Raw genomic sequence first — 19,827 nt, 5'->3', positions numbered from 1 at the left:
GGATCGAAAAATGGATTCGGGGAGTGAAAATCTTACCTTTAGCCTCAAGAATGGTAAAAAACGAGTAGGAGTCACCTGGGGTTCGTTCCTTAGCTCTAAAAATCAAAAAGTGCCAAATAAGGTTGTTTAGGGGTTTATTAACTTCCTTAAGTCGCGTCGAGCCCACCACAACGGCCCTCATCCCGCTGTAGCGACCCCGCTAGAGCGGCGAAATCCAGTGCCAAAGCGGCTGGAACGAAAAAGAGAGCTATTTAAAGAATTCCAAAATCCCCATTTCACAACACACCTCTAACCAACAACGCTCAGAAAAATACCCTTAGCACTAAGATTGATTCTGGGAGTTCTACTCACACGAATTCAATTCCGTCAAGTCGTACGGATTCTTTAACGAGTTATCTAACTACTCATGCAATCAAAATCATAAATGATTCACCCGATTGTTACCAGATTTCCCTACACCTCAAAGACTTTGATTTCGTCCAAATTTGGACTAGGTTGGGGAAATCTAAATACTACGAAAAAGTTTTTCGGCTCCAAATTTTCCCCCGTTGTTTTTTCTATAACGACGAGAACATGTTGTTACAATAGATACCAATTTACCCATCACTCATCTCCGAGTGACTAAACTTAGGAAACGGGCTAAGAAATGAATGAAGTAGTACCTGAATCGACGAACAATTGGGGATACTTCTCTTGCATGTCCCTCTTAGTTTCGCAAGTAGCTTCCTCAACTGGATGATGCTTCCATTAAACTTTCACATAATTAATCTCCTAAGTCCTTAACTTATGCACATCACGATCAAGAATTGCAATCGGTTCCTCCTCATATTGGAGGTCTTTATCTAACATAATTGAGTCCCACTTAATGATATAATCTCCGTCACAATGATATCTCTTCAACATAGTCACATGAAATACCGAATGAACACCCGATAGATTAGGAGGTAAAGCCAATCTATACGCTACCAGTCCCACACATTCAAGAACCTCAAATGGACCAATGTATCTAAGACTTAGCTTACCTTTCTTACCAAATCTCATCACCCCTTTCATGGGTGATACCTTAAGAAGAACATTTTCACCGGATTGAAACTCCATGTCTCTTACCTTATGATCCACATACTTCTTTTGTCTACTCTGGGCTACTAAAAGCTTAGCTTGAATACTCATCACCTTGTCTTGAGCATCCTTCTCTAAGTCTACCCCCAATGGTTTCACAACTCCAACCTCAAACCATCTTATGAGTGATCTACATCCCCTCACATATAGTGCCTCAAATGGTACCATATCAATGTTGGAGTGATAACTATTGTTATACGAAAATCCATACAAAGGTAAGAACTTATCCCAATGCCCTCCGAAATCAATCACACATGCCCTCAACATGTCTTCTAATACTTGGATGGTCCTCTCCGATTGCCCGTCTGTTTATAGATGGAAGAATGTACTAAAAGTGAGTTGTGTGCCCAATTCATCATGCAATTTCCTCCAAAACTTGGATGTGAATTGGGTACCATGGTCTGAGATGATAGAAAGGGGCACCCTATGCAACTTCACAATCTCTTTCACATAAACCTTACCCAATTGTTCAACATTATAATCTATTCTTACCGGAATGAAATGGGCTGATTTAGTTAATCTATCAACCACTACCCAAATGGAATCAAGATTACCCAAAGTCTTGGGAAGACCAACCACAAAATCCATGGCTATCATTTCCCACTTCCATTCCGGAATTGGCATTTTCTGAAGCAAACCTACATGCCTTTGATATTCATATTTCACTAGTTGACAATTTTGACACTTCTCTACAAACTCCGCTATGTCTTTCTTCATGCCCGGCCACCAATAAATTTGCTTCAAATCTCGATACATCTTGGTCACACCTCGATGAATAGAATATCGCGAACCATGAGACTCCACCAACAATTTCTCAATCAAGTCATCTACTCTAGGAACACAAATTCTCCCTTTAAAATTGAGTACACCATCCGTATCAAGAGTGGTCTCTTGTGCCTTACCATTCATAGTCTTCTTTCTAAGCTCCTCCAAATTCTCATCTTCAAATTGTTTGGCCTTGATCTCCTCAATGAATGTGGCCCTCACTTCAATACTGGCTAAAACCCCACCTCTTTATGAGATGCCCAATTGCATGAACTTAGACTCTAAGGTCTGAATTTCTTTAGCCAAAGGTCGCTTGGATACATTCAAGCAAGCTAAACTACCCATACTCACCTCTTTTCGACTCAAAGCGTTTGCCACCACATTAGCATTGCCCGGATGGTATTGAATGGTCACGTCATAATCCTTAAGTAACTCCATCCACCTGCGTTGTCTCAAATTCAGATCCTTTTGAGTGAACACATGCTTCAAACTACGATGATCAGTAAACACTTCACACTTAACACCATAGAGGTAATGTCGCCATATCTTAAGAACAAACACTACCGCTACTAACTCTAAATCATGTGTTGGATAATTCTTCTCATGCACCTTCAATTGACGTGAGGCATAAGCTATAACATTCTTATCTTGCATCAATACAACACCCAACCCAGAATGAGAAACATCACAATAAACAATAAAATCTTTACCTTCAAACGGTAATGCTAAAATAGGTGCGGTGGTCAAAAGAGTTTTGAGCTTTTCGAAGCTCTCCTCACATTTTTCAGTCCATTCAAATGGTATATCCTTTTTGTTCAATAGTCAAGTGAGTGGTAATGGAAGCAAAAAAATTCACAAATCGACGGTACTAGCTAGCAAGTCCCACAAAACTCCTAACTTCCGTCACAGAGCTAGGCCTAACCCAGTTCTTAACCACCTCAATCTTTTGAGGATCTATCATTACCCCTTCTTTTGAAACTACATGCCCCAAAAATGCAACTGATTTCAACCAAAATTCACACTTAGAAAATTTAGCATATAGCTTTTGCTTCCCAAGAACACCCAAAACACTATGAAGATGGTCGGCATGCTCTTTCTCACTTTTCGAATAGACCAAAATATCATCAATAAACACTATTACAAACGTATCAAGGAAGAGTTTGAACACCCCATTTATCAAACTCATGAAAGTTGTAGGCGCATTGTTCAAACCAAAATAACTAGGAATTCATAGTGCCCATAGCGAGTCCTAAATGCCATCTTGGGCACATCCTTAGGCCTAATTTTCAATTGATGGTAACCGGATCTTAGATCAATCTTAGAGAAAACTGATGCACCTTGCAATTGGTCAAAAAGATCATCTATTCGAGGCAAGAGATACTTGTTTTGAATTGTGACCCTATTCAATTGCCGATAATATACACATTCTCATACTACCATCCTTTTTCTTAACAAACAAAACTGGAGCACCCCATGGGGAAGCACTAGGACAAACAAATCCCTTATCAAGAAGCTCTTGGATTTGAGCCTTAAGCTCTTAATTTTGCCGGAGCCATGCGATATGGAGGGATAGAAATGGGACGCGTACCAGGCTCTAAATCAATGCAAAAATCTATATCTCTATCCAGAGGCATACCAGGCAAATCATTAGGAAACACTTCTAAATTCCGACACCACAGGAATAGATCCAATGGATGGAGCCTCAATCTCAACATCCCTAATATGAGCCAAATAAGCCAAACAAACCTGCCCTATCAATTTCTTAGCCCAAATGGAGAATATGATCTTAGTTCGTTTAGGCTTGTACACCCTTTCCCACTCTAATTTTTCCCTTCCCAGAATTTCTAGAGTTACAAACTTAGTATTACAATTAAGCACAACATAATATGACTCATACCCACTGCAATTCTAAGGTCAAAATTCACGAATTTTCATTACTCAGAACAGTTCCAGTGAAACCCACATGGAGAACTATTAATTAACTCGACTCATTCGCAAACTCTCGCCTCAAGAACTCAAAACAACACTAAATTCCCAATTAAATTCAAGAACTAAGAACAACACTTCAAGAACACTCATCAAGAACTAAAATTCATCAATCTTTATGGATGGATTCGAATAGTAAATCATGATTGGCGTGTGGGTGAACGAACCCAACACTATGAAAACTTACATACCTTGATTTGGCGAAACAAATCCTCGATTCGCATGAACCTTGATCTTTCTTCCTTTTCTCCTCTTTTCCTCTTCTTGAACTCTCTTCTAAAACCCTAAGCGTATTTGGATTATGAAAACTAACCCAAATCATCTTTGACCCCAAAAATAATACTAAACTTGTTTTAATTTGATTGGGTAAGGAAAAGACCAAAATACCTCTCATATTTTTGGGTAAATTTCCTTAACTGGATAGCCTGACTTCAAACGGGCATATCTCCCTCATACGAGCTTGAAATTTAGCAAACTCGGTGGCGTTGGAAAGAGTATTCCAAGAACTTTCATTTGATATCTTATGGCCACCTAACTCGTCCTGTACTGAAAGTTATGGTCATTTGAAGGACCCAAAACTCACAACTTAAGAATAACTTGTAAAATTTCAGATTTGACTCTTTCCAGTTTAGTTCTTTCTAAGGAGGGAGGTTACATTACCGTCCCTCTTTGACCCAGGCCTTGATATATGAAATGGGAAATCTTACCCGGTCTGCAGATGTGAGGGCAGGGAGGGTTGAGGTTGAGTTGCCTAAATTGTTAGAGACCACCATTAAGAAGACTGTAGCTCCTTTAGCAAAGAGGGTGACCCAGTGCAAGGCGTTAATTGAGTCACCCAGTGTGAGGTTAGATAACCTCACTGCTAGATGAGAGGCCTGTGAAAAGGTCGAGGAGGGGTAAGCTTTACACCTTGAAGGTGGATGTTGACCAATTGAGGTCTACAAATATTTCAATGCTTTGGAGTGATGTTCCCCTTGCTGATGCGCCTATTTCTGTGCCACTGACTATGCCCAGCAGTGAGCAATCTCAAAGTGTGCAACTGAGTGGGGAGGCTGAGAGAGTTCCTGACGCAGATGTTGATGATGTCGATGAGGATGATGAGAGGGTCGATGATAATTTGACTGGATAGACTGATGAGAAAGAGTTGAGGAGAGAGAAGGATGAGTAGGGGATCACATTAACACTTACTGAGTTGCAGGACACTATGGATGTGATAATCCAGGCTATATTGGAGAGATCCCTTTGTGAGACCTCCGCAATTGGCACTAGTGTAGTCTCTTCAGACTCCATCGTTCCTCCTAGTGATGAGCCAAACATTGATGTCCTAGATGATGCTAGATATGATTAAAGGCTTTTTAGACAGTTAATTGATTTCACGTATGTTGTCTTGTATCATATTAACCTTTATGATATGACATCTATTTGAGACTTTATTTTGTTTTCAGTTTATTTTGTTTATGTATGTTGTCTTACTTTCATACCATGTCATGTGATTAGCTTGGGGTCACTCGTGGCTCTTGGCACCATGTCACTTCTAGGGGGTAGTCTTGGGTCGTGACAGTCTCTGCGATATTGCTGCTAAAAATTGCTTATTTCTACAAGCAATTTTTACAAATAGCTTTTTAGAAAAGTGCTTTTGAAAGAAAAAAAAAAGTAATTTGTGTGTGGCTAATGCATTTGAAAAGTGTTTTTCATAAGCAAATTGTGTTTGACTAATCTTTTTTAAAATGTGCTTTTGAGAGTCAAATTATTGGCTTTTGTCAAGTATCAATGTACTTTTTATATTAAAATTATCTAATGGATAGAAACTATTTTAAATATCTATTATGAAAGTTTTAATTAAAATTTTATTTTTATTAAATTAAAATGTACATTTTCAAGTTTTCAATCAATATTATACCTTTTTTGGGAGGGTTGAAATATATAATTGTTATTTTTTTTTCAATCAATATTATACCTTTTTTGGGAGGGATGTAAAAAATGTAATTGTTATTTTTTATTTTTCTCTAATAAAGCAAAAGTGTTGTTGTTGCTTTTTTTTTCTAATTCTGTAAATAATGCGTAAAATAATATATAAAATATAAAATAATAATATATAAATGTAAAATAATATATCAAAAATTATTATATAAAAATAAAAAATACTTTTTTTAAATGAAACTTAACCAAATTATGAGGTATGCTAATTAATTAACGAGGAATATATTGGTAAAACATGTATATATGGACTAGATATTTTAGTCTTGAAATTGAGTCGTTAACTTAAAAATGTATATAGAGACAAGAAAACCATTTTAAGGAAAGTGTTGACTAGGAAAAAACTAAATTAATAGTAATAATAATAATAATTTATTAACCTATTTTACAATAAAGATTTTCTTACTAAGATGATCAAATCTAATGAAAATCACTATATATAGAATGTTATTTACAAGATTCCCAAATTTAACCTTGTAAAAATACTCAATACCGGCTATAAAGCCCCTTCTTTTGTTCCTTAATTTTTCATCCCTCACTTGTATTCTCCATTTCTCTCTCCATACATGTCCTCCACTTTGGAGATCACATTTTCAACTTTGTTTATGTCATCCAAATTTTTTTTAATCCAACAATAACTAGTTTGCTGTAGAAACTATATATAGCTGTTTGTCCATCCAATCCGATCTTACTCTTTAAGTTAGCCACTTAGAGTGTTGAAATACAAAGCCATGATAACTAACTAGTCATCTTCGTGACTCTATTGAAGACAACAAGCAATTGATCTGCTATGTTGGGATATGGTTCTTTGATAACAGATAGATAGTCATAACAAGCACATAAATTAACCACCTGTTTGATGATTAAAAAAAGTTGAGGAGAGCAAAAATCATAGAAACTAAATTAACTTGCTTTAGTTTCTATCATTCTTACTTCCCTTGACTTTTTTAAGCATCAAACAAGGGTTCAATTTTAGTGTAAATTTAGATGTATGTTATATATGATTGTCCATATGTTATAGGAAAACCATGCATAATCCAACAGAGCTCAACTACTTGTTGTGTTCCATAGAGTTTCGGAGAAGAATATAGTTGATTATCATGGCTTTACACTTTAGTAATACATCCTAAGTTGTTCACTTCAAGAGTAGGACTAGATCGAATGGATAAGAAACTGCAGTTTCTCCAATAAACTATAAATATACATGAAAAGCTCAAGGGGACTCACAGATGGGCAGGAAATTCAGAGCTAAAACCCAATGATGTAGAAACTTGTTGCTGTAATGACTAACAAATATTATAAATTTGTTTATTTTAAATTGTAGTTCCTTTCTAAAGAATATTTGTTTCATTTTCTATCATTTCTTTAATTTTAATTTTCTGCATGATATGTTTAATACCACAATATTCAATTTTTCTTTTTAGTTTTACAATTACATCCCCCTTTTTTAGCTTCATACTTTTGTAGAAGGCTTGTCTCAACAAAACCTTGTTGGCATTACTACATAAAATTAAATTTAATTTGACTTACTTTCATTAGATTATAAAAAAAACTTTCATAACTTGTATTAATTTACAGTACATAAAAGAAGAATCGCAAATAATGTGTTTTCTAAAACGTAAGAATTTCTATAATTCAATCAAGAAGAAACCAATGAATTGATCATGTTATAATTAAATTATGAGTCAAAAAAATTTTATATATCAAAATTTTACAAGGTAAGAGAAGTTAATATAGAGAGAACCAATTATAAGAAGTTAATATGGATAACCAATTAAGAGAAGTCACTATGGATAACCAATTATTTGCAACAAATGAGGCCAAAATTATGTATTTGGTAGGTTTGATTTAACTTTGACTTGTGAACAAATATAATGTAAATCAATATTTATGGAATGTTATTTACAAGATTTACATAGACTACAAGGTATGAACTTGAGGCATTAACATATTAACGTATATAGAGATGAGAAAACCACTCTAAAGTATTTAAATGTTGACCAGGAAAAAAATTGAATTAATAATATTATATTTGCCTATTTATGATAAGGATTTGGTTACTAAGATTATGCTTTTGGTAGGTTTGGTTTAATTTTTGCTTCTGATCAATCTATATACTAAGACCTCATTTGTTTTCATTAAGATTAACGTCTACATCAAAATGATTAAAATATTGTTTCTAGATCTTAATATTGAATTAACAAGTAATATTGTTGTTTTATAAGCATCTGTATATGTATTAGTTATTTATATGAAAAAAGCGCATATATACCCCTTAACTTTGCGATTTAGAGCAGATATATCATTATTAAAAAATGATGCATATATATCCTCGTCATTTTTAAAAAGGTGCATATACCATTGTCGTTTAATAAATAGTACATATATACCATTTTCCGTAAACATATTGAATGAAAAAGCATTTTTTCAATTTTAAAAATTATGTCACGTGACTTTTAAAAATTGCCTCACCTTTTTTTACCCCTCTAGACCCGACCTAGACCCAATCCAACTAAAAAGAACAATTCTTCTTTTATCTAAGACACAATTCAAACTCACTTTATGATTGAGTAAAAGAGAATTTTTTTTCTTTTCTTCATTTGAGTGGGGTCTAGAGGGGTAAAAAATGGGTGGGGTAATTATTTTAAAGTCATGTACTATTTTTAGTATTGGAAGTGTGAGTTTCATATCTAAACTATCACTTATTAGTTTGAGAAACACACATCTCTCTTTTACTTAAGTGTGTTTCTCAAATTAATAAGTGATAGTTTATGTATGAAACTCACACTTCCAATAATTTAGGTATGAAACTAAAAAAATAAGATATTTTAGATATGTTTTTGACACTTGTCTCATTAATGGACAGATTCAAGACCTAAGGAATATATTTTCTGAATTAATACTTTGTGATAAGTGGTGCACGAACTAAAAGTTTTTATGATATTTACATGATAGTATGAAGAAGTAGAAGGGATAGATTTTTCGAGCTACTTTGATTATAAGGAGTACAACGTTAATCTCCAAATTACTCGATTTTTAGATAATTTCATCTAAGAAACAACTATTTTATGTTTATTCATCTTAATGTATTGTCTTTCAAATAATTAAACAAACAAATTTGCATATGCTTTATTACTGTACATCAGTTACCAACTATTTACTAGTGATTATCTTGGAACCTCATACTTGAGCAAGAGTATTGTCATTGATATATAGTTGTGTGAAGTATGTTGTAATAGAATTTAACCTTATTAGCTCCATGTCGAAAATAAAAGGGTTCCCAAAACTCAGTTGTATAGGGACATCTTTAATTAGGAGTCTCCTTAGCTGTTGTATAGTTCGTGCCCTTCATTTTGTTGCTTTCAATAATATAATACAATCTATCGAACACTTCTTCAAGTGTCCATAAATGTGATTGTTTCATTATTGAACTACTACACAATTTCTTGTTTAAATTATTTTACCATATATCTTTGAATAGAATAGTCCTCCTATAGATGAGTTGTGGACTACAATTCATTTTGCTACTTTCAATAATATAATATAATCTATCGAGCACTTCTTTAAGCGCTCATAAACGTGGTTTTTTCATTGTTGAACTACTACATAATTTTTTGTTTATTGTTTTTAATCATATCTTTGTATAGAATAGTTCTTCTACTAATGAGTCGTGGACTACAAGGAGTAACAAACATTTAAAGAATTTTTTTTATAATTCTTGGTTATAAGCGATCTAAAAAAGTTAAGTAACCTAGTGTAATAGATTAAAAAACACTAATACTATAAATTATAATGTTGTATTACACTTCTTTCGAGTTGTTCACTTGTCCAAGATATCATTGATATATGATTTGCTTGTATGATTCATTAAACACTCATTTTCACTAGTTTTCAATGTACAACAAGTTTGATGCCTCAGTAACATGGAAATGAATACTTTGTGTATACTCAACTTATATTCGGAAGGCAGGCACTTTTAAGTTGTTGGTAATAAAAGACTATGTCTAGAAATTTTAGAATGAAATATTTACGATACAAGATACATGAATTTATTTTAATGAAAAGTTTGATCTCTCTAAATTACTTATTTATCATTTGTTTATTTATGATCAACACATTTTTTATGTTTTCTAAAAATCTTGTTATATACAACCTCTTAATTTTATAAGTTTATCTATTATATTGCTTGCTAGCTATTTCTTTGATTTAAAAAAAATTTATTATTGATTAATTAGCAGTAATTTTGATTTATCGTATTATCATTACATTACAAAGCCTATCATAACTTATAATACTTTACAGTTACATAGAAGAATATGAATTATCATATTTCGTCAATACTCTATGGGTATATGATATATATCTGGTGTGGAGGTAGGTAACATTTCTATTTGTACAATCTCATACAAAATTTCCCCTAAAACATAAGATATTGTATAATTCAATCGAGAGAAATCAATAAAATGACCAGGTTATAATTAAAATGTGAATCAAAATAATTTAAATTATCAAAACTAATATTGTAGATCTACAAAGTATGAAATTGAGTCGTTAACATATTAATGTATATGGAGATGAGAATACTATTTTAAGTTATTTAAACATTGACAGGGAAAAAATTAATTATTATTAATAATCTACTTACCTATTTATGATAAAGATTTTCTTACTAAGATTATGTTTTTGGTAGGTTCTAAGAAAATTGGTAGGTTTGGATTAATTTTGACTTCATCAAATCTAATCTAAATCAGTATTTATGGAATGTTATTTAAAAGATTTTGTAATATTATCTTGTAAAAACATCTCACACCAACTATAAAAATTCTTCTTTTGTTCCTTATTTTTCACCCCTCAATTTCATTCTCTCTACACGTGTCATCCCCTTTTGGATATCACATGTATGTCAGGTATTTTTATATCCTCCAAAAAATTTCCACAAATGTATGATCATTGCTGCAGCTGCCGCCTCTCCAACAGCAACCCCCGAGGCCACTTAAGTGACAACAAAACGTTACTCTGAAACAACAGGCAAAAATTTCTGGATGCAACAATAACAGACTCCATAAATACGATGGATATCACAAATGCAACAATAGAGCAGCAACTACCAATAGTTAAGACGACTAGAGGTTCACTAACACTTGTAAGAATTCTAGAAGATGCTTTGTTAATTAAATGTGGCAGTCAATTAGACAACTTGTCATTGTCTGTTCAATTAACAAAGCCACTTCCAGAATTCTTGGATGTCTTGTTGATCAACACTCATCTCAATTATTGGTTGTTCCTACTCATATTTGAACTCTATTTTCATGCCGAATGATTAATTACAAAATGAAGTGTTTGTAAAACTGATTATCTTCGACTTGTTAATTAGTATAAGTTTGTGGCCTTATTTGGATTTGTAAAAAAAAGCCTAACTCCCTTGCTTGTATTTATTCACGTTGAAATTTTTTATTTATTATTTATTATTAATAAAAGACCACGCGACACTTTATCTAGTATGTATAAATTCAATTATTATTATTTTAGCTTTGGCATGGAGAGTAATAGGCTTCCCAATATGACTATTATATTGTTCTTCATCCTATAATACGAACCTCAGATTGTGTGCTTGTTGTTCGTTATTCCAGTTGACCCTTTTGGATTTACAGGTTGAAGAAACAAAAGTTTCATCTTATTATTTGCCCTTTCAACTTCATTAGTTTTTTAAGATCATAGACTGCTCTCTAGATAACATAGGATATATTTATACACCTAAGGTAAATGAAGTGGCTTGAGCACCATAAGGCCTCATGTTCAATTTCTAGTAGAGACAAAACACTAGGTGCATGTGGTTCTTCTCATCTGTTTTAGCCTTGGTGAACAGAGTTATCTGGTATTTGTTGCTGGTGAAAGGTGATAGGTATCTTATGAAATTAGTCGAGGTGTGTGCAAGTTTCTCTGAATACTATATTTATAAAAAAAACAAGATCTATTATCGTAGAGCCACCATGCAATGCCAACTTGTGGTACTCTTTATTCGTGATACTTATTGTGGTGTTGAGCCTCTTTCTGGTGATAAGCTGCTAAAAATATTAATGGCGAAGATGGGGCAAATTGTTAATATCAAGGGTATAAAAGGTTGACGACATCGGTATTTAAGGGCCTAAAGATGGATGGAGGGTTGTTTTGTACTAATTTAAATAGTCCAAGAGCATTTTAGACCCTTCTCTGTATTTATTATTTTGATGATGGTTGGAACGAGTTCGATTTGAGTTTATGGATGAGCGATTATGTGATGGATCATGTACCGCGCTATACGGGAGGTGGAGACCTAGGGTCCTATAGAGATCATGACTAGTTGAGAAAGATTAAATTTCTTTATCATATGTGTACAAATGAGTGACTATGTGATGTAATACATAGTATAGAGTGATGATTGATGAGATATAAAGGATGTATAGTCATGATTAATGTGGTTGTATTTCCATGATTGTGTGTGGCTGTTTTATGATTAAAATATTTGGTGATGACCACTATTCCTCTCCTCTTGCTTGGTTTGGATGTACTTGAGCCGAGGGTTCACCGGAAACAGCCTCTCTATCTCTACGAGGTAGTGGTAAGGTCTGCGTACACTCTACCCTCCCCAGACCCCACTTTGTGGGATTTCACTGGGTATGTTGTTGTTGTTGGTGATGACCACTATGTATTTTGTATTGAGACATCTATGTCAAGTGACCGTTGACATTGATATGGCGGGAAACGGGATCGTCATATATCTCTTTTTTTTATCTTGATACTTTTGTAGAAGGATTGTCTCAACAAAACCTTGTTGGCATTACTATGCAAATCTAAATTTTATTTTACGTACTACCATTTGATTAAGATATATATTCATAACTTATATAATTTAAAATTATTACATAGAAGTACAATTTCAAATAATATTTTCCTAAAAAGTAAGAAATTATATAATCCAATCAAGACAAACAATGAAATGGTTAGTGTAACACCTCGGTATTTCAAAGAGCTAAAAATAGAAAGAATTAAATTGGAAATAAGCTAAATCTGAAAATTTTCAAGTTATGCTTATGTTATTAGTTTGAGTCAATTTCAAACTATCATAACTTTCAGTACAAAATGAGTTAGGTGACCCATAATTTATCAAATGAGGAATTCTCTTTCCAACACCACCAAGTTTGCTAATATTTGAGCTCGTATGAGGGAGATATGATTGTTTGAAGTCTGGTTGTTCAATTAAGGAAAGTTACCCAAAAATATGAGGGGTATTTTGGTATTTTCCTTACCCTTTCAGATTTAAGCATTTTTAGTAAATAATTAGGGGTCTAAATTGATTTGGTTTAGTTTTCCCAAATCAAAATACGCTTAGGGTTTTAGAAAAAAAGTTCAAGAAAAGAAAATAGGAGAAGATCCAAGCGTTCGTCAAGTTCTTGAGGTTTTCTTGCGGATTTTCGTCAAGGGTTTGATCCCTATGAGGTATGTGAGTTCTCATAATGTTGGGTTCGTTCACCCACACACCAATCATGTTATTTTCAGTGCAAATTTGTTCTTAAAGTTGAAGGATTTGAGTTCTTGTTGAGTTATCTTGGAATACCTTTCATAATCTTGATTGTTGGGATTTCGATGAGTTCTTGAGATAAGTGTTAGGATTTTGAGGCTTGTTTCGAGTGGATTATCGTGTACATACGTTGATTATTCGATTCTAAGTGATTGGGGAAGAAACCATTTGATTCTAGTCGAATTAAGGTTAGAAAACGAGTAGAAAAATTCATCGGAATTGCCTAGGGGAAAGGTGGTGCGGCGCTCCACAGATGCGCCAGCAAAGCTGGTGTGGCGCGCCAGCAGTGTGCCAGAAATGCGTCTCAAAACTCTAGGGGCTGGCGTCCCATGCCAGGGTCGCCTGGCCCCACCTTTTTTCCGTCGTTTTACCCGTCTAAGTTCTCCTAAAGTATACCTTTACTTCCTATTGATTATAACTACTCTAAATTACTTCTAAACATCTAGAAATCATTCATAAACATGAATCATAACCTTGAATCCATAAATCAAATTCAAGGTAGAGTTAAGAGTCAGGTCTTAAGAGTTCTTCGAGTCATTTTAAGAAGTCTTTTTCACATTGTTTTAAAACTTCTTTTAAATGACTTGAGCACTGAGTTAAGGAAGAGTATAACTAAGTTCATTTTCTTTAAAATGATATATGGGAACTAAGTATTCCCAAGAGTAAATATTTTCACATTTAAGATGAGAGGAAACACCGATTTCCAAAAACTTTTGAGCAGTTTTGAGTACCATCTCTTTTAAGAGAAAGATTTTGATTAATAATCTCAAACCAGAGAAAAAGTTATGTTTTTAAACATATGAGCTAGTTTTATTTTGGGAGTAGTATTGAGCACTGATATGGGGATGAATTCAGATAACTGAAAGTCCTCATAAACTATGTAGCCAACGTGGGTACAAAGGGTCATACTTTTTAGATGTTTCCTTATTGGTTTTGAGCATAGACTAGTGGATCCACTTAGTTAGTAGGTTTTATACCCCGGCAAATTATAGGAAAGTTCTGGCAGCGTGGGCTAGACGTTGTATCATCACATAGCTCATTGTGATGGTTGTCGGTTAGAGAATCCCCCATAGAGTTTATTTTGTATTTTCATATACAAACCGAGTTTATTTTGTATTCTTGCATACAGATTGAGTATATTGTATTTTTAAATACATGAAGTTGTTATCTACTATTTTAAAAGTCTTTCCTTATAATGCATTCTTTACTACTGCTTTATATTGAAATGATTTGAGTATCCCTGTGTTGAATTGAGACGAGGTAAGTGTTTCTTTCCGTTCCAGTTCAAGCGTATGTCTTGTTTTAGAGTTCCCCTCACATGCTCGTATATTCCATGTACTGACGTCATTTGTCCTACATCTTTTATGATACAAATACAGGTAACCAAGATCAGCATACAACGCTTCGTTGATGTAGTTGATCTTCAGAGTTGTTGGTGAGCCTCCCTGCTTCCGAAGGATCCCTTGTGTACTTCAGTCATTTCATTTTGTTATTTAGATGTCGTGGGTCTTGTCTCGACGTCCATCTTAGCTAGTAGAGGCTTCATAGTTAGATAGATGTTAGTTCATGAGTCTTGTTCATTTCAGTTGTTATCTTCTAGACTTGAGTTACCCTTGAGGCCAGTTTTAATGTTTATTTCTAAATATTCTGAGTTTTCTTTTGAGACATTGAGTAAAAGTTGTGCTTTTGAGTTCATAATAATTATGAGCAAGTCTTCCGCTAAGAGTTAAGTCATGCCAAGGGTTCGCTTGTGGCTAGCAATGGTTCTGAGTGCCAGTCGCACCTAGGGTGTAGGCTCGGGGCGTGACAAAATTGATATCAGAGCACAGAAATCAAGAGTCCTAGGGTGTATATGAAGTCATGTCTGTAAATTCATATTTATCGGTGTGAAGCGCGCCACATCTATAATTAGGAGGCTGCGACATTTAGGATCTACCTCACTTCTTTCATACTCTTTTCGTGCAATAGAGTTCATCTCTATAAAAGTTTCCTTCTAACTTGTGCTTGCGCATATCTTTAAGATCATCCCTCCACGAAGAGTTGTTCAAGTTCGTCTTGCTAGAGGACAGTTGAGGATCAAGGGGTACCAAATGCACCAGAAGTGAAACCCTAAGGAGAGGTCACTAATGCTGAGTTTTGGGATGCTATCCGAATGTTGAGTCAAGTGGTAGCCAACCAAAATGGGCAGCAAAGAGGGGATCGATAGGATGTGGTTGATACATCGAGAGAGTCAGTGAGTTCTTAAGGATGAATTTTCCTAATTTCACCGGTTCAAGCATCACTAAGGATCCAGAAAACTTTGTGGAAGAGCTGCAGAAGGTTTTTGAGGTTATGCATGTTACTGATGTTGAGCTAGTGGAACTAGCTGCATACCAACTGAAGGGTGTTGCTAGAATCTGGTTTGACCAATGGAAGAAAGGTAGAGCTGAAGGTGCACCAATTGTGAGTTGGGATGTGTTTGAAGGTGCCTTCATGGAGCGGTTCTTTCCCCGTGAACTGAGAGAGGTAAAGGTAAGAGAATTCCTCACTCTTAAGTAGGAATCTATGAGTGTGCATGAGTACAGCCTCAAGTTCACCTAACTTTCCCGTTATGCTCCTGAGATGGTTGATGACATGAGGTGCAGGATGAACTTGTTTTTTTCTGGGTTGTCTCGGCTGTCAAGCAAAGAGGGTAAGGCAACTATGTTGATAGGGGATGGACATAACAAGGTTGATGATACGTGTGCAACAGGTTGAGGAAGATAAGTTGAGAGATAGAGAAGAGTTTCGAAATAAGAAGGCAAAGACAACATGAAATGAGTCCGCGCAGCAAAAGAGTAATGTGAACCGGTCGTCTTTCCAACATAAGAAAAAATTACATGCTCTATCATCTACTAGTGCACCTGCACCCAGGAACAGAGGTGAGTTCAAGAATCATAATTCACATAATTTAAGAGCTAGACCCGCACAATCTCAAGGTAGTGTAGCACAAGGAGGTAATGAGACTCCTACTTGTGCTAAGTGTGGTAGGACCCACTCAAGAGTGTGTCACGATGGCTCCACTGGTTGCTTCAAGTGTGGTCAGAATGGTCACTTCATGAAAGAGTGCCCTAAGAACAGGCTGGGTGGTGTTAATGGGGGCAATAGAGCCCAATCTTCTTCAGTGACTCCACCAGATCGAGTTGTACCTAGATGAGCTACTTCAGGGACAGGCGGAGGGGAAAACCATCTATATGATATCACTAGTCGCCAAGAGCAAGAGGATTCGCCAGATGTTGTCACTGGTATGATCAAAGTCTTTAATTTTTATATATATGCTTTGCTAGATCCAGGAGCGAGTCTATCTTTTGTGACTCCTTATATTTCCATGAATTTCGATATTATTCCTAAGCAACTTCTTGAGACCTTCAGCGTTTCTACACCTGTTGGTGAGTTTATTCTAGCTGAGAGAGTTTATCGTGATTCTACCATTTCCGTTATTCACACGGACACTATGGCTGACTTAGTCGAGTTAGACATGGTAGATTTTGATGTTATTCTAGGTATGGAATGGCTTCATGCATGTTATGTCTCAGTTGATTGTAGAACTCGAGTAGTTAAGTTCCAGTTCCCTAATGAACCAGTTATAGAGTGGAGGAGTAGTTCAGCAGTGCGTACAAGTTGTTTCATTTCGTACCTTAAGGCGAGATAGTTAGTTTCCAAGGGGCACATCTATCAGTTAGTCCGAGTTAATGACTCTATTGTTGAGATACCACATATTCAGTCAGTTCCAGTTGTGAGAGAGTTTCCAAAAGTCTTTCCAAATGATCTTCCGGGAGTCCCTTCTGAGAGAGAAATAGACTTCGGTATAGATATTCTTCTTGATACTCGTCCTCTCTCTATTCCACCATATAGAGTGGCTCCAACTGAGTTAAAAGAGTTAAAAAGGTAGTTAAAGGACCTTCTTGAGAAAGACTTTATTCGACCAAGTGTCTTGCCTTGGGGCACTCCGATCTTATTTGTGTGGAAGAAAGATGGTTCTCATTGGATGTGTATAGATTACCGTTAGTTGAACAAGGTTACTATCAAGAATAAGTATCCTCTTCCAAGAATTGATGATCTCTTCGATCAACTTCAGGGTGCCACTTGTTTTTCTAAGATATACCTTAGATCAAGCTATCATCGGTTGAGAGTAAGAGAAAGTGACATCCTTACGACATTTTTCAGGACCCGTTATGGTCATTATGAGTTTCTGGTTATGTCTTTTAGCCTAACTAATTCTCATGCAGCATTCATGGACCTTATGAACAGAGTATTCAAGTCTTATTGTCACGACTCAGGGGTACCCCCTAGATGTAATATGACATATAGAACCCTGAAGGACTTCATACAAGCCACTTAGTCCTCATAACATAAGCAATAGAACAATAAGAGTAAAACATATTTCAAGTCTCAAAAAGTTTTTCATAAAAGGAAGCAGAAATCTAGACATTTTTTCTCATCATAGCCATCTATTACAATATTTAATGAAACTTGGCCTAGCCCATACAACATGTCCAAAAGGGAAAGTACATGAAAGAAACTAAACATATGAAAATTCATCTGCAAACCATAAGGACTCACCAAGCTCGGGAAAACAATCAAATTCAAGCTCTAGCCACAAGAATGATCACCTCTAGTGCCAGACCCTACACTTGGGAAAAATGTAGGCAAAAGTAGGCGTTAGTACAAAGATGCACTAAGTATGATAGCCATGCATAAAAACATTTGAAACATGCAAAAAAGGACATTTCATTTTTAAACATGCCATTTACCTTGGTAAAACATCATCATAGAGATAAACATAGCATAAGAGGTTAGACATCATAAGTCATAAAACATAAGTCATATAAAACTTCATCATCTTTAAACCCATTGAATGCATATACAAAGCTTGTTGAGTAAGCATAGTTCATTGTTCATGTTCTTGTTGTGGGAATAATCCTTAACCGACATGAGACCATGTGAGCTAAAACATGGTCACCCGATGTTACCCACACCGAAAAGGGTTGTCCTACTTTCCTAAGGTAGAACCATGGTTTGTTAGCTTATATGGATCCACTAGCTAAATATCCTACGAGGGCATGTAGTTTATGGGGTAAGGATATTGCTACTAGAAGCCCGAACTCAATTTGCGTAAAAGGATTCTATCTCATGAGACATACTTGGGAAACCTGAACTCAACTTGCATAGAAGGCTTCCATCTCATATAAAATATCCACTCGGTGCTAAGCATTAATCCCACATACTACTTATTAAGTCTTAAATTAAATCATGTTTCATGGAAGGATGTCCTTGACAATCAATCTAAATTAGTTCATTAGGATAGATCTTAGATCATGCGTGAGGAAACATTTCACCGTCCATGTCTTCATGTAAGTATTGGATTCAATTAGGTGAGAAAGCCTTTCATCCTAGAATCTTCATTATGTGAGAAAACCTTTCACATCATGTTCATTATGTGTTCATGAGAATAGTCTTTCAATCAACACAACAACATTATCATAATCATTGACACTTCACTCTCAAAGTATTCTTAAAGCATTTACATAGATTTCATAAAACATGCATAATCTCAAACTTTGTCCTTTCAAGGTTCAAAGCTCACTTTCAATCAACACATCTAGAATTCAAGAAGTAGACATGGATTTCATTATAATTCAAGTTATTCAATCATTATATGCATAATTTCATAACATTCCTCTTTTCTCAACAAAGACCCACATCATAAGATCACAATTGAAAAATATGGGGATTTCATGGGTTCTTGAGGATACATCATAAAAACCATGGGAAATCATCAATTCATGCTTAATATAACATAATTCAACCATTAGAATCAAGTTTAAAAAGGAACCCATGTCTTTGGAATCAAACCCTAACAATTGGGGATTTCTATCTTTTTTTGAAATTGAAGATTTTGAGAGGACTCCATGGATGAAAGCTATCCATGGATGAAGACTACCATACCTTAATCACAAAGCCCAAGGAAATTGATGAAAAAAAACTTGTTTCTTGAATCCTAGTTTGAATCTCCTTCTTCTTCTTCTTCCTCATGTTTTCTAGAGAAAGAATTTTTTTTGGAGAGAATGACTTTTTTGGGTTTTCTTTTAGATTCTAGGGAGAATTGACATACCGTGAGTTTACGGTATTTCTAATACATTTCACTTACAAGTTGTGTGTGTCTAGGGCCTTTTTATATTGGTTTTTATGTGTTTTTATCATGTTTTGCAGGAAAGGTGTTCAGGCGCGGAAGTTTAGAGACAGCTGAAGGAATTGCAGAAAAAGGGCATCCACGGAGGTGATCTACGGACCGTAGGTCCATTCACGGTCCGTAGGTTATGACCGTAGATCAACAGGCATGGTATTGAGGACAAATCAGGGAAATCTGACTAAGTGTGAAACCACGGTGCCCATTGACGGTC

General features: G+C 35.1%; 1 protein-coding gene across 1 annotated transcript in view; it reads right to left on the bottom strand.

Moving 5' to 3' along the window:
* Positions 1-2,811: 2,811 nt before the first annotated feature.
* The window catches only part of LOC125831893 (uncharacterized), a 360,286-nt gene continuing 343,270 nt past the window's right edge, over positions 2,812-19,827 (bottom strand). The window contains exon 5 of the mRNA XM_049511023.1: positions 2,812-2,821. The gene's annotated coding sequence lies outside the window, so the exon portion shown is untranslated. The remainder of the gene's footprint in view (positions 2,822-19,827) is intronic.

The sequence above is a fragment of the Solanum verrucosum genome, unplaced genomic scaffold, assembly GCF_900185275.1.
Source record: "Solanum verrucosum unplaced genomic scaffold, falcon-dt-bn FXZP01000018.1, whole genome shotgun sequence".
Lineage (NCBI taxonomy): Eukaryota > Viridiplantae > Streptophyta > Magnoliopsida > Solanales > Solanaceae > Solanum > Solanum verrucosum.
This window is presented reverse-complemented; position numbering and strand designations above follow the sequence as displayed.